This window comes from Mauremys reevesii, linkage group 1 (assembly GCF_016161935.1).
Source record: "Mauremys reevesii isolate NIE-2019 linkage group 1, ASM1616193v1, whole genome shotgun sequence".
NCBI lineage: Eukaryota > Metazoa > Chordata > Testudines > Geoemydidae > Mauremys > Mauremys reevesii.
Window position 1 is genome coordinate 209,230,423 of NC_052623.1, and position 16,032 is coordinate 209,246,454.

At 46.5% G+C, this 16,032-nt stretch overlaps 1 protein-coding gene across 2 annotated transcripts in view; it reads left to right on the top strand.

The window, feature by feature from the left end:
• Positions 1-8,524: 8,524 nt before the first annotated feature.
• ATP1A1 (ATPase Na+/K+ transporting subunit alpha 1) overlaps positions 8,525-16,032 on the top strand; it is a 50,023-nt gene continuing 42,515 nt past the window's right edge. Inside the window, exon 1 of one of the 2 annotated variants that reach the window (XM_039528694.1) lies at positions 8,525-8,607. The gene's annotated coding sequence lies outside the window, so the exon portion shown is untranslated. The remainder of the gene's footprint in view (positions 8,608-16,032) is intronic. The other variant, XM_039528702.1, reaches the window with a different exon arrangement.

The window sequence follows — 16,032 nt, forward strand, 5'->3', positions numbered from 1 at the left end:
TGGGAAACATTAGAGGGAACACTGCGTAGGGGTATGATTTTTTGCCACATTTCTCTACTGGGAAAAGCACTAGTGTAAGACACAGTTATACAGGCATAAAAAGTGTTTGTGGCAATATAGATTATTTCACTCATCAAACCTGCACAACGTATACTGGAAAAAGGATTTTTTTTTATTTTATTTATTTATTTTTTGCCAGTACAAGTTGCACCTACAAGAAACTTTGTCGGCATGGCTATACCAGAATAGTTATACTAGCAAACTTTCTCTAGCATAGGCCTGGCCTGAGTCAGAAATGTTTGCAAAGAATTAGTGAAAAGATTATTGGGACAATAGTCCTAAACTGCTCTCTCTCACTCTTTCTCTTGCTCACTTCGCTCCACACAGAGATATGATGAATCTTTGATCCCAACATGAGTGGTGCCAGCCATCTCTCTGGTGTTTGCACTCAGACAACCAGAAGACCAACGAAAGGCAGGAATAATAAATAATGGTATTGTCTTCATTCTTTTTACAATGCAGTTTTTTGTTATTTTTGTTTTTTTTACAGTTCAGAAACCTCTCCCAGGCACAGCTAAATTCAAACCTATCTCCCCCAGGGATGTTCAGAATAGCAAAAGTGTTTCATATCCATATGAAATAAAATCCTCTCCCCCGTACATCTCTGAGGCCTGGTCTACACTACATGGTTAGGTCGAAGCAAGACGACATAAGTCAACCTAGCTCTGGAAGTGTCTTCCTTAAATTTGGCTCCTGCCAACATAAGTGTCTCTCTATGCCAATTTAGTAACACTACCTCCCCAAATGGCACTGAGTCACGGTTTATGTAGTTAGGTCCATGCAATGTCAGTGTAGACACTTCATTGCTTACATTGCCTGTTGCTGGCTTTCAGGAGCCATCCCACAATGTCCCACACTGACAATACAAGCGGTACAAGCGCTCCTGGTGAGTATGCACACCGCCAACCCAAGGAGCCAAGTGAGCACACACCCAAGCAATTTAATAATTGTGGTGGCTGTACGCCAACATAAGTTGACATAATTTGGAATGTAGACGTGGCCTGACCTAGGCTGCAGGCTGCCATAAACCAGCACAACATTAAAGTCAGGGGTCATCACTGCCTAGGCACTGTATAAACACATAAAAGACATTTCCCTGATCTGAAGAGCTTATGGTCAAGATAGATGAGACAAACAAAGGGTGAGGGGGAAACAGAAATCAGGGAGGTGAAGTGGCTTGCCCAAGGTCACAGAACAAGTCAATGGCTGAGCCAGGAATATAATCCAGGTCTCCTGAGTCTAGTCCCCTTTTACTTTGCTTTACTTCCTCGAGGTTGACACTATGGTGGGGGAGAAAACAAGACTACAACAGAAGAGTGCTTCTGTTGACATAGCTAATGTTTGGGAAGGTGGCTTAGCTTTGCTGGCAGAACTCCTGCTTCTTTTGACATATGCGACACAAGGGGACTATGTCGGCAGAGCTGGCATAGGCTCTGTAGTGTAGACATGGCCTAAGGGTTACAAAGCTGGAAATGCTGTGGAGCTGTTGCTGCCACGTCTTTCCTTTCTCCCCAAGTTACATGATTTTTCTTCTTGACTTCACAGCTTGAGGAGCCACTTTTCTCCTGGTTCTTTGTATTTTGCACAGCATCTTGCAGTTTCAGTTGTGTACTGTAGTCATGTAAACTCAAATACTGCTGCCTAGCGGGCCCCAGTGTAAGCTGAGAGCAGTAAGTTGGATGCTGACATTTCCAAAACAAGAATGCACCAGGAGAAAGAATATACATGATGTCTTTCCAGTGAGCTGAGGCATAGAACACGGAAGGCTCTGCAAATTTACACAGTCAGATAAATCCTGGGGGAGCCAAGAGAGATGCTTCTACTGAGCCAGAGCACTGAATGTGAAAGCAATAAATTGAGATGACTGTTAAGGGAGAAAAACCTATGAAGTTAGTAATGTCTAAACCAGTTCAAAGGGAGGTGGCAGTATTTATTGTTGTAAAAGGAGATAGTATCAATAAGAGGTTTGTATGTGTTTTGGGAGCTACAGAATGCACAGGGTTCTATGTCCAGTTGAGAAATGGCTTTCGGCATGGCCTGGGTAGATGGCTGTCTACAGTACCACATTCATGAGGGTGCTGAGGCTCCGTGAGGAGTTCTACTGCAGGAAAGATACATCTGGCTAGTAGAGTCTGTGCTATGGGACCCCATCCCCACATCCCCAGGGTGAGGGGGAAAGGGGGAGGAGAAGAGAGAGAGAAAGAGAGAGGGAGAGTAGACAAGGTGGCCAGAAGGCACTTTCTTGGTTGAGAAGGAGAAAGGAATGGGGGAGTTTAAGGGGAAGAGAGAGAAGGAAAGCCAGGAAAAGATAAGAAATGGGGAGCCTGCTTTACTGAATTCAGAAGTGTTCTGAAAACGTCATTTGCCTTGTCACCAACATACCTAGGGCCAGCCCTGCACTGCTGTCAGATTTTCCAGGCTCACCCCAACAAAATAGGGATTATCCTACAACCAGTAGTGACTGTCATGCTTGTCTGGAGTATTTTATGACTGAGAGAGCCAACCGCAGGGCAGACTGTCAAAAGCAGGGCAAACACCCCAAACTGGTAGTATGTTCCATGGCCAAGTTTCTAATTTGTGAAAACCGGACACTGAGCCCCAGAACCTCCCCCGCCCCCTGTTCCACCTTCTGCCCCCCTCCCCAAGGCCCTGCCCCTGCTCTGCCTCTTCCCTTGAGGCTCTACCCCAACGCCTCTCCCCCAGCCCCACTCATTCCCTGCTCTCCACCTCCCTCTCCCTGCCAGCTGAGCAGGGCTAAAGGGGTGGTGAGAGGTGACTGGAGCAGGACGGGGGAGGGAGAGCCATGCTCTGGGGCAGGGACAGGTGACTGGGGCAGGATGGAGGGAGGAAGAGCCATGCTCCGGGGGGTGAGGGGCAAATGGGGCAGGACCGGGGAGGGAGAGCCATGCTCTGGGTGGTGAGGAGTGACTGGGGCAGGACCGGGAGGGAGAGCTGTGCTCCTGGGGGGTGAGGGCTGACTGGGGCAGGAGGGGGGAGGAAGAGCTGTGTTCCCAGGAGGTGAGGGACAAATGGGGCAGGACAGGGGACGGAGAGCCATGCTCTGAGGGGGAGGTGTGGGGCAAATGGGGCAGGACGGGGGAGGGAGAGCTGTGCTCCAGAGGTGGAGGGGTGACCGGGGCAGGACGGAGCCCGTCCACCGGCCTGGCCCAGCCCAGCCCAGCCCAGCCCAGCCAGAGCTGCCACCGAGGGATGGGGAGAGGACCCCCTTCCCCGGCCTGGCCTGGCCCAGCCCAGCCCAGCCCCACCAGAACTGCCACAGCTGGGGAGAGGGGTCTTTCACCCAGTCCCAAGCTGCTGTGGTGAGAGAGGGCTGGGGGGAGTCCTCTCTCCCTGCCATAGCCCTGGGGCAGCATGCATCCCAAACCCCTCATCCCCCACCCCACCCCAGAGCCTGCACCCCCTCCACCTCTGCTCCAGCCCTGAGCTCCCTCCTGCACCCCAATCCCTTCATCTTGGGCCCCACCCCAGAGCCCACACCCCGAGCCAGAGCCCTCACCCCCCCACACACCCCAACCCTCTGCCCCTGGCCTAAGCCCCCTCCCACACCCCAAACCCCTCACCCCACCCCACACATCATCTGGTGCACATAACGAAATTCATTCTGCACATGGTTGGAAAAAATTAGAGGGAACACTGGTCACTTTCATCAAACATCACAAATTATTCCGTTGCTTCCAATGCCAAGAGACCTCACTAGTCACTTACCCCGGATCCATCTGTACTTTAGATCTCACACCAAAGACAATGCTGCTAGCCAATCCTATAGCAAGCTAATTAAGGATTTATTTACTAAGAAAAAGAAATGAGAAAGTTATTTACAGGTTAATGCAGGTAACATACACATACCAATAAGTTCAGTCTGTGGTTCCAAAAATCAACAGAAATGTAGTAATCTGTCAGCATTGAATGTCTTTTCAGGGCTAACCCAGGTTGAGCCTGGGGATCTCTGCTTTTGTTTCTTAGCTCAGCCTTGCAAGAGTCCAACCAGCAAAGAACTGACATGAAGATTTTTCATCTGCCTTTATTTCCCTTTTCCAACATTCAAACAGGTGGGAGGTGGCCTTCTGCATGTTCTGCTCCACGGGTGAATGGGCAATCAACTCGGCTTTTTTCCTACAACTACCCACTAAATTTTGATAGCCCTCCTGGATGGGTGGGGAGAGCAGGCATTTTTACAATTATAAAACAAACATATTTACCTTGTAGCATGGAATACAGACGTTACACGTAAGATTAACATGCACAGCAACTTACAAGCATTTTATAGTCTAAACACTAAACACATCCTTGTAAGTCTAACACCTATCTTAAACAATATTCACATATAGGTGAGCTGGTCTGGTTTCCAGCTATGAATTTAGCAGTGCTCAACTGATGCCTACAGATTTGGCAAGAGCTGGCACCAGGTTTACCAGCATCACAGTGACATCAGTAGATCCTGAAATCACTTTCTGGACTCAGAAGAAGTAATCACAAGGGGACAACTTGATGTTTTGACCCAAGAGATGGGAATCCATGTGTGGTATCATAAGGTAGCTAGCACAGCACTATGGTAGGCTGGAAAGATGGCAGTCCTCATCCCCTGTGGCCAGATCTCCATGACTGCAGGGGGACCCAGGCATAGCTGGCACTGCCTTGCCTACCTTTCACTAGCCTTTATTTTTTCTTCTGTTCCATTGCATGTGAAGAAACCTCATTTTTCCTGCTCTGCATTAGTTCAGCCCTTGCCCCAGGACACAAGAGGCCTGTTATAAATCCATGGCCATCACTAGCAAGTGTATTGTTCAGAGAGGGCTGTGGCAGAAAATGAAGCGTGTGTACTTAGCTGCAGTTTAAATTTATTGCTGTGACCAGACAGCGCTCAGATCTCTGCTGAATCAGGATCCTTCTGGTTTTATGTGGTTAAGGCAAGAAAGCCAAGTCCCCTACTGCCAATCTACTCAAGGAGTGAGTTAATCAGCACATACTGCTATCAGATCTCTGTAAAAAAAAGGAACGCCTTGAAGGGAAATAGAAGTGTAATATCAAAGGTAATCTAACCAACCACCACATCCTTGGTGTACTCACTACATGGAAGAAGGCAAGGATGTGTGGTATGTGTTTTAACCAGGCTGCAACTAGTCAAATTACATCCCAGGTTCCCATCAGGGGGAACCCCAGCGCAGTGACTCAGACTCCATTGATCCTTTGCCAATTCTTGGGGGGCTCCCACCTCAAGGGGAGCCAGCCATCATATTAGAAAGGTCTCTGGGCCCCTCCACTCACCCACAAGCCTCCCTTCCCCCTTCTGGGGGTTGAGGCGAGTGGGGATCTTGACCCCCAGCCACCACCATCAAGCGCATTGGCGGACTGGCCCCTGGGGGAGTTCCCCAGGCCCTAGTTCTCATGTGCCCCCAGTGGGTTAGACATGATGCTCGCAGTTCCTAAGGACATGCCCTCAGGATGCCCACTATGTTACCTTTTTGGAACGGGAGCCTAAATCAGCGAGTTCCTGCCCTAGGCACCTGCCACAAGAAGGCACCAGCATCAGCTTGGCTGCCTCCACCCCACCTCACCCTACATGGGCTACCTAGAAGTTCGGCCAACCCACTGCCAAGACCATCCAGGAACAAATCAGTGCCTATATCAGAGAGGCGCACTCCAGCCTCTCTATAAAGCTCAGCTGCACTCTGGGCTATGCGGCCATGTCTGATAACTCCCATTTAGCCTTCAAAATCAGTTTGAGGCTGGAGCACATTCTAAGGTCATCCTCCTCTAGGTGGATAACAATGATGTCCTGTGCGATCTCCTGGAGCACCAGCCCATGCAAGAGGGGCATGAGATGGTCCAAGCACATGCCCTGTCTGTCCTGCCAAGACAAAGTCACGTCCCTCTCAAGGCCCAGCTGCAAGCCTCTCACCAAATCACATGCTCTCTTGTAAGCCCAGTGCACAATGCTGTACCTGCAAAATGCAAGTCCATATCCTCAGCCCTTGGCATGCTGAGATACATTCTGTATGATCGACAAGGGGAAGGAAACAGACATGGTTAGAACTTGTGGTCCTTACAGTCCATCCCCTGCACTGGCTTCCCCTCAGGCAGCTGCATATAGGACTTATAAGCCCTGGATCACCAACATCTCATAGTCTAGATCTCTGATGCACTCACACCCAACTGGGCATCTACTGTTGCCGCCCCTATATGGAATGAGTGGGAGCCATACTTTCCTGGTGGCAAGCCCAAGAATGACAATCCCTTCTAAACACTCCCACAAACTGATCTCAGTTACAATGGTGTGAGTCCAGAGTCACTCAAGCAAAGTCAATGGAGTTCACTATGGATTTACGCTTGTATAACTGAGAGAGCAGAAATTGCACTAAGTCAATAAAGAAAAAGTTAAAATCAGAGCTGAGCCAAGGATTGTGATTCAGAGTCTACTTAACCTGCAGTTTGGGTCTGGGGTTGAAGGGTCTGGGTATGTAGACTTGACAGCACCCAACTCTCATCCTCTCTTTCCATAGGATTTTAGTGCAAAACAGTGTGGCAGAAATCAGCTGAATTCATGAGATATCTGCCATCTTGAATGGCGAAAGTTCCGTGAGAACCATTTCAGAACCACAGGCTGAAATTCCATGAGAAGTGGCTCTCATTGGATTCCAGCTTCATCCTGACTGGAAAATAGGTTCCTTCAGGTTATCCATCTAACCCAGAATCAACTCGATAGTGGCTGGATTCCAATCCAGCGATTCAAACCTGGAATTCAAAGAGATTTGGATTGGAGGTCTTTGTCCAGGGGACATGGCTTGCAAAATGGGGCATGTCCATGACACCTCTAGACTTCAGCTTTTCCTAGCTGCCAGAATGACCCTTGTGGCCATGCAGAGCCCAGCATAAATTAGAGCAACCTTTGGACTACTCTAAGGGCTGGTCTACACTAGAAAATTAGATTCATCCAGCTACATTGCTTAGGGGTGTGAAAAATCAACAACCATGCATGATGTAGTTAAGCCAACCTAAGTTCCCGTGTACACAGCGCTAGTTTGATGGAAGAATTCTTCTGTCAATCTAGCTACCACCTCTTGGGGAGGTGGATTATCTACACCAGTAGGATAACCCCTCCCACTGGTATAGGTAATGTCGACCCTGAAGCGCTACTGCTGCACATCTGTAGCATTTCAAGTGTAGACAAGCCCTTGCTTTCAGTGGGAGTCAGCTCCCCAGAGGCCCCAGAATCTGGCGATCACAAAGGCGGCATACAGCCATGTGCAGCTTGGCCACCGCTCAGAATCCATGTCCTTGTTACGAGCCTGAACCAAAATCCCTGGGTCAAATTTGCCACCAACACAAGCAAATTCCAGGGACAGCAAGCGGAGCAATTTACATGTTGCAGGGAGACCATCCGTCGTCTGGATCTGAAAATCCCCAGACTTGAGGGAAGTTTGTATCTGAATCCCAGCTTCCTGGCTCACTGTAATGAGCTGTAACCTGCTTCTGAACAACTCCAAGCTTTGGATAAGCTCCAGTCTGAACTTGATGTCTCAGGCTCATGCACCTCCTATAACCACAGATAGACCCACAGAAACAGCTGTATGAAACATTAATAAAGTGTGGTATTAGAGACCTGAAAGACTCAGATCAGATTTGCTGAAACATTTGTGAACCTGGACTGGGTTGTTGCAAGCAATATTGCCAAGATTACTTTAGAGCCAGCAACCAGGAGGGGAGAGACTTGTAATACAACTCCTTCAGAGATGGAATTCCTTCTTGCTCCCCCCAGAAAGATGAGCTAGGGAGGGCACAGCATTGGTAGTGATTTTGGTTTCAATACCTTTACCTGCGTAACTAAAGGAGCCAATAGCACATAAAGTTGGAAGGTGAGCAGAAACTGATCTGGCCCATCTGCTTATTCTGTTGCAGATCCTGCTATGAGGATGTCAGTGCAGCAGTATCAGAGATTATTACAGAATGGATCTTGACTCTTTTATGTGTTATTAATTTTAAAAAATCCTATGGGTTGGTGTATCCCTGTTTCAGGTGCCCAGAATCTGAGTGCGTAAGTTAGCTCTGTAACAGAAAGGGAGAATGGGGGTGGGGTCATGAAAGGGAGAGTAAGAGATATGAATCTCAGGGATATCAGCTTGAGCTATGAAATTCAGTATCCAGGAAAGTGCAATAGCTGGACTGTTAAATGATATAAGGGATGGTGCTACTCTTGGCAGATCCATGGGGCTTGGCTTGGTGCTCCACTGTGCCCCACCTCTGCATTGTGTGGCTGGATTTGTGTTCCATCCACAGCAAGGGGAGGAAGGAGTTAATAAGATTCCTGAGGGAGGAAAATTACCTGCCACAGCCTGAAGGCATAGTACCAGGTGTCAGCCCTGAAGGGAGGGGCTGACAAATGAATCTCAGTAAGAAACAGGCCAATAAAAGGAAGGTTTTGAAATGATGTGTGGGAGGGATTTTTACTCCCAGAGTAGAGCATGCTGGCCTGAATCCTAGGTCTCAGAGGAGCTAATCTGCAGAGCTCAGTACTGAACAACCAAGTGGGTGAGAGATTCTGTGTCATATCCCCTCTCTAGAGGGAAGCCTTGGGGGGGGGTAGAATGTGCTGTGGTATATTTTGTGCTCAGCACTTATGCACAATAATAATGAGGTGAGAAACCAATGTAAGGAAACTCCCAGCTGCACTAACTAACCTGTATTATGCAGGGGCTGTTAAGGGAATTATTCCTGCAGTGGACAAGGGAAGGTGTGAGCTGTTTTCCACTAGCTATCCCCACTCATTGCTCTTCCTAGGCAAATGCTTTACTCACCCTTTTTAAATGCCAAGTCTGAATATCCCCTTTGGCAATGGGGAGAGAGTTAGCTCACACAGGGGATCTTGCCTCTTCCAGCTGATGCTGACTAGATAAACAACTGAGTGGGGGTAGGGAGGAAAGATGATTCTGTGGTGAAAGCTTGAGGCAGGTGGGAATCTGTATGCCTGGTTCTGTCATGGATTTGCTCTGGGACCATGGGCAACTTGTTCCATGTCTGTGTGCCTCTGTCTTCTCTATCTGGGAAGCAGAGATAATCTTCCCAAGGCTGTTGTGGGGCTTAAATTGTGAAAGCCCCTGGAAGTTTTTAGGGAAAGGTGAGGTTGTAACTGATGGCATTTCTCAGGTTGAAATACAACAGCCCCTTCATCTGCCTGGGAGCTGAGCTGTACCCACCAACTCACAGACACTGGGAGGGGGAAAGGATGAAGGAGCAAAGGGGGCTGCAGCCATTTAATGAGCCCCTTCCCCCTCCAGGGTCAACTCTGCATGCAGAGGGGATATGGGATGGATGCTGTTAGTTGCTATCCAGCCTGCTTTTGAGTTGCCCATACTCAGTACTGACCACCCTAGTAAAATAACTGGGTCGCTGCTTCTGTGTCTCTGACCAGGCTTGTGGCTATTCAGAGAATGAGATGCTAGGGTGCAAACTTCAAAACCACAGTTCAACGTGTGAGAAGGGGAGATAATCAGGCCCTTTCTTTGGGGCATATATCAAAGCTGTTACCGGTACAAGCAACTGTGTCCAACAGTCTAACAAACTCCCTGAGCAGTGCCATCTGCAGATGGTGTAACCTGTATGTAGTGCCTCTTATGTCATAATAAGCAGCCATCTGTGGCATATGCTCAAAACATGTAAAAGTGAAGTACTCTCACACAACACTTACTGTAAAATGTTATGGGTTATCCTGGATGTGTAGGATAGAGTTTAATCTCACTGATGTTTGGGGAGGGGTTACTCTGCATTTTCATCCATCTAACAATAGAATAGACTGTATCCCTAAAAGTTGGATTTAAGTATAGAAAATACACTTGTATAAAAGACCCTGAAAATGAGACAATAAATAAGTAAATCAAACCTTTCTTAAGAGTCTGCAGCCATGTCACCTTTAGCTGTCATCTGAACTCCACTTGCACTTTGAATTGAATGAGTATCTTTTCACTCCCTTTTCTTACCTGTTGGGTAATATTGAGTGCTGTGTTCTAGACCAGAAATAGGTGTATTTTCAGTGGAGAGTGAAGTGATCATTGTACACTTAAAGTTCTTTGGGTTGCAAGATGGTGTATAAATATAAAATTATCATTGAACCTATATCATCCTAAAACCCCTTCATAAATTAGGATTCTTAAAAACATGAATAAGTCTACTACTGGTAGAGAAACTTGTTAAGATTGATTTGGCCCATTCTGGGATGTGTGCACTGTGAACATAAAATATTTTCTAGGCTCTAGTTTCTCTGTTGGATAACTTTTTTTTTGCTGATGAAGTGTATGTTTATTATGCAGTGTTTTAGTGGGTTAATCCACAGATCAAAACTACGATGACAGGAATGTATTCATAATATGAAATCAACCTCCTTATACCCATAGCTGTTTCACTTTATGCCCATGTGTTTCTAGTACTTTTTATGGGAACTATTTGTTAATTAGGCTTTTTTGTACATTCAGTTTTGGGTGTAGATGATTCTATTATGCTGTTTTCTTTATTTTAATAGCATTTTAATTGTCATGTTTTCTATTAGCTCAGCTAAAAATAGCACCTTACAAAAATAAAACATGCATGCGCTGAAATCGGTTTCTTCATCACCATTATTTCCATTACAGAAGCATCTGAAGGCCTCCGTCCTGACTGGGTCCCAATTGTGCAAGTCTCTATACAAACACATAGTGAGAGACTATGCCTCAATCTAGGGCAATGTCATCTCTGCCAAAAAACAAAATAAAACCCCAACAACTTGTTTTTACATTGCCATAGCTAGCTCAATGGAAAATCCCAGTGAAGACAAGGTATTATAGAGTTCTCTTCAGTGTAGCTATTTGAGATCAACCCTAACTAGCTGTGGCAAAGTTAAAAAATGACCGTGCCTTGTCTTCACTGCAAAGTTAACTTGGATTAACTTGGTGTGCAAGCAGCCACAGTGCAAAACCCAACGTGAGTTACTAGGTCCTCACTGATGCTACATTTGCCCATGTGTGTCACTAGGACTTCTGGGGGAAATCTGTGCTGCAGTGAGCTCTGAGTTCTCCCAGTGAATTGTGGGAGATCTTGTCTGTCCTTCTGTGCACACAGGAGGAATAGTGGAAAGGCACTGGAATACTATCTGCACCTGTGTGATTTAGCCTACATTTTTCCCGCAAAGTGGGTGGGTTACCAGCCTGAGTGAAAGTGGACTTCAGCCTATGGGCCCAAGCAAGCCACTAGCCCCAACTGAACAGGGCCGCCCAGAGGATTCAGGGGGCCTGGGGTCTTTGGCAGTGGGGGGGGGTGTGAGGGCTCCTGCTTTGGTGGTAATTTGGCAGCGGGGGTCCTTCCGGTCTGGGACCTGCTGCCAAAGTGCCCCGAAGACCTGTGGCAGGGGGTCCCCCACCGCCGAATTTCCAGCACTTCAGCAGCAGGTCCCGCGGTGGCAGGGGGTCCTTCTGCCCCACAGCAGAAGGACCCCGCCCCCCTGCTGCCGAAGACCTGGAGCGGAAGACGCTCTGGGGGCCCCAGAGTGAGTGAAGGACCCTGCTCCAGAGGCCCTGAAACTCTTGTGGGGGCCCCTGCGGGGCCTGGGGCAAATTGCCCCACTTGCCCCCCGGGCAGCCCTGCAACTGAGTGTGTACGTACGTGTGTGTGTACACACAGGAGTGGGGCTAAGAGCAAAACCTGAGTTAGAGCCTGGGTTGTCTCTGCCATGTAGACACATCCTAGCATTTTATATCAAGAAAGCTATCTAGAGTTAGGCCTGGTCTACACTAGAAAATTAGTTTGGTCTAACTGCATCGGTTAGGGGTGTAATAATCTGCACCCCTGAGCAGTGTTAAGCCGGCCTAAGTCCCCACTTAGCACTATGTCAACAGAAGAATTCTTCCATTGACCTAGCTACTGCCTCTTGGGGAGGTAATTACCCATCAGCGTAGGAAGTGTTTACACTGAAGTGCTATGGTGGCGCAGCTGTGCCACTGTAGCATTTTAAGTGTAGATAAGCCCTTAACTATCTTGATGCAAAACCCCAACGACTTTATGCAGTGAAGCCATAACTTCCACAGACAAGTCAGACCAGGTGTGGGAGGGAAAATGGAGAAGTTAAATGATTTGCTCAAGGTCATGCAGTAGGTCAGTGGCAGAACAGGGAATAGAACCCAGTTTTTGTCTTTCCCAGCCAAGGATCTCAAGACACCTGACATACAGCAGTTTAGAGATGCATCCCTCCTGTAAAGAAGGGGAAAAGTATTAATCCCCGAGGCACAGAGTGGTGAAGTGACTTGTCCAGATAACACAGTAAGTTACTGTTCGAGAGGAATAGGGGTCTGAAAATTAGATTGCCCGTCCTGGGACTTAAGTGACCCATATTCACTTCCCTGCTCTGCCAAAGACTTCTTTGTGATTGTAGGCAAGTCATTTAGTGTCTCAGTTGCCCATCTATAAAAAGGAGATAATGGCACTGCCCTACCTCAGAGGGATGTTGTGAGGATAAATACACTAAAATTGTGAGGCACTCGGATACTTGGCAATGGGGACCATATAAGTACCATAGAAAGTTACTAGCAGGGCATGGGAGCCAAAAACAAGAGTTCTCCTTCCCAGGCTCCTTCTATAGCCACTAAACTACACTGCCTACTTCTCATTCATAAAACTTTCTCATGCACTTAAGTGATTGCCTCACTAGTTTTAGTTTCCAGCTTACAATGTGTTGCTTTATGGGTAATTAAAATAGAGCAAATACAGTGTCAGATTTATATCTGTAGCACTTACACCAAAACAACAATGCCAGTTTTGTGGCACTTTGCAATAATCCACTTCCCTCAACGTGAAAATCTGCATGGGAACTGGATTATCCCAAGTGAAATAGCACAACTGTGTCCTTATCACTTTTGCTATGCAGTGCTTTCAGCACTTGATAAAGCTTGGATGCTGAGAATGGAAAAACCTTCCACAAGTCTATTTTGTAAAGCACCCAGAAAATAATTCAATGCAGCCACAACAGCCTCAGTCAAAACTGAACTTGGGCACCAGAGCTCAGACACTAATACTACAAACGGGTAATGTATCCTGGTACAGTAGATAGGGCACAGGCCTGGGCATTGAGAGTTGAGTTCTGATCCTTAAAGAATCCTCCTCCTTTCTATATGGTCCACTAATGTGGGCACTGATTGTGCAAAAGTGCCCACGCAATGATGCAGGGCTATAGCGTAGTCCCTGCCTCTTTGAGTGACATGCCTGATTGATGAGTCCCTGATTCAGCAAAGTGCTTAAGAGCTTTGCTGAATCAGGGCCAGAATGCACATCTTGTGCAGGACATGGCTGTCTAGCAAATAGTTTCAAATATTTTATTGATGTCTTTAAATCTAAATGATTAAAAAGATGGTCATCCAAGACTCTAGTGCCCAAACACACCATTAATACAATAAAACTCTTACAGCATTGATCATTTCAGCAGGAACTCAGCCAGCCACCTACATAGACTCCTTTCTACCCTTTTGTCATTCTGGAAAGCATACTCTCAGCCTTTTCCAAACACCCTCTCAAAGAGATGATGCTGGCATTGAGCTAGGAAGGCTACCCAACTTGGGCTATTTCAGACCAAGGAGGGGAAGTCTGTTCCAGAGTCCTAGGGAGCCCTCGGAGAACACTCTGCTGGCAGGCCCCTTCTCTTTTATAACAAGGGGATCCAGCTTGAACCCCCAAGCTGACTGGAGCTGTAGGAGTACGGTGTGGGGAGAAAGAGAGGTAATCGCCCTCATAGGCCAGTTCAGCCCATTTAGGACTTTATAGGTCATAACTGACACTTTAAGCTTTGTCCAGAGACCAACAGGCAGCCAGTGCAGACTGTAAGTATGTGCTCCCAGCAAGATGCCCTGCTCAGTAAGTGAGGTGCACCGGCTTCAACCTCTGAAAGGACTTATTGTGGTGTATGCAATACACCTTAATTACGTCTCTAGCTTACTGGTTTTCTTTTTAAAAAAGTGTAGGCAATGCTATTTAAATAGAAGGCCATTCCAAGAACATCAAGCTTGCAAAATGAAGAATTCAAAAATTTGTGAATGTCAAAGCTCCATGAGCAATCATAACTATAACTCTGCTTCCTTGTGCAGATGCTTTGCAATGTAAGACCAAATTCTCTGCTAGTGGACATGGGTGGCTCCACTGGAGTCACTAAACCAGTACTCACTTACACCAGCAGCAAATTTGGCCCATGGTCTTTATTTACAGGTTCACATGCTGTTATTCCTGCTGAAACCCAGCCTTATGCAGTACAGAGGCTGTCTGGTGCTTAGTGAATGAGAATGGTTTTCCAGATCTGTGCTTGTCTTTGGTCAAATTCTATTTATACTGACCATTATGTAAATCTGGAGTAAAACTAAATGCACACAGGTGTAACTGAGACCACATTTTTACCCTCAGACTGAGTACAGTGAATGAGGCAGGGGTTCATTTACTGAACGAGGATAAATATTGAACATCTCCTAGCCTCCTTCACTGAGCACCATTCAGACAGAAGGAAGCAGGTGTTCTATGCCAATATTTGGAAATAAAGACTATATCATAATGCATATGCACAAAGGGAAGAGTTAAGGTTGCACTTTGCCACTTTCTGACATCTTCACTTTGCAAGTTTAATGTTCTTTTAATGTAGCTATTTTATATGGAATACTCTTATAAATGTAAGATTATTTTATTAAAAAGTAATACCAAGCTATTCTACAAACTATACGTTACTGGTAGCTAAAAAAAACACTTATGGGGGGGGGAGGGGAATGCAAAAATTTCAACCAGCTCTAATATAATGAACCACTCTCACACAACATGACTATGGTGATTGCATTTTGATTAAGAACATGTAGAAGACATATTTTTGGCTGAGGATGATGGGGTCAACCCCTACACTTACAAAGGGGCAGTTAATGTACACAGAGGACCACGGGTGTAGGGTCTGGTTCAAAAGAAGCATGTACACAGTATAAGCTACATGGTACTCAGCTTATCTGCCTTGGAATGTTGATGGGCTCGGACAACCCTGGAGCAATTTGAAGCTGTGGTTCCAGGGAGTCTAGGGATTTCAAAGCTGCTTATCTTCCAGATAACTAATTGGCAAAGAGAGAGGCATCAGAGTCTGTCTACAGCTAGAGAATGGGATTCTATAGTATAGGTTTTCCAAATGTCTCAAGCATAGCTGTGGAGAGTGTCTAGTGGTTAGATCAGGGACTGCAAGTCAGGACTCCTGGGTTCCAGTCTTAGCTCTGATTTGCTGTGTGTCCCTTAAGTCACTCAGGCCACTTCTTAAAATTTGTATTGGGAGTGCCTCAGTTTTTGAGAGCTTAGTTTGAGACACCTTGAACTTGATATTCAGAAGTGCTGGGCAATTGCTGCTCCCATGTTCTTCAGTTGGAAGTGCTGGTGCAGTTTGCTTAAGCCCCAAGACTGAGACACCCCAAAACCACTGGCCACTTTTGAAGTGTTTGCCTCTCACCTTGTGTCTCAGATGCCCCAACTTGAAAGTAAAAATACTTACATGCACTGCTGGAGGGAGGAGCAGCAAGGAGGGCACAAGGCTTAATTGTTAATGTTTTGAAGGGGATTTGAGGGCCTTAGATGAAAGGCACTAGAAAAATGCAAAGTATTATCAACAATGCAAAATGTTTAGATTCCTCACCAGGGGAGGGGGAAGCATATGAAGAAAATTAGCAAAGAATGGCCAGCGTTTGTATATTTGTCTTTGGTATCCTTGATGCTTACGTGTGCTAAATGGCCTGGGTTAGTTTTCTGTTAATGGAATAGGACCTTATCTTCTAAAATGATCTCATTAAAACTATAAGACAAGCCAGTAGGGGGTGCGAGAGCTGTAATTACAGCCCCGGAGGTCGATGGAAATGCAGTTACACACAATCACCTTGTGTTCTGTGTCCTCGGTAAGTGAATTACCCTTTAAAAAACACAAACCCCCTTTGCTTG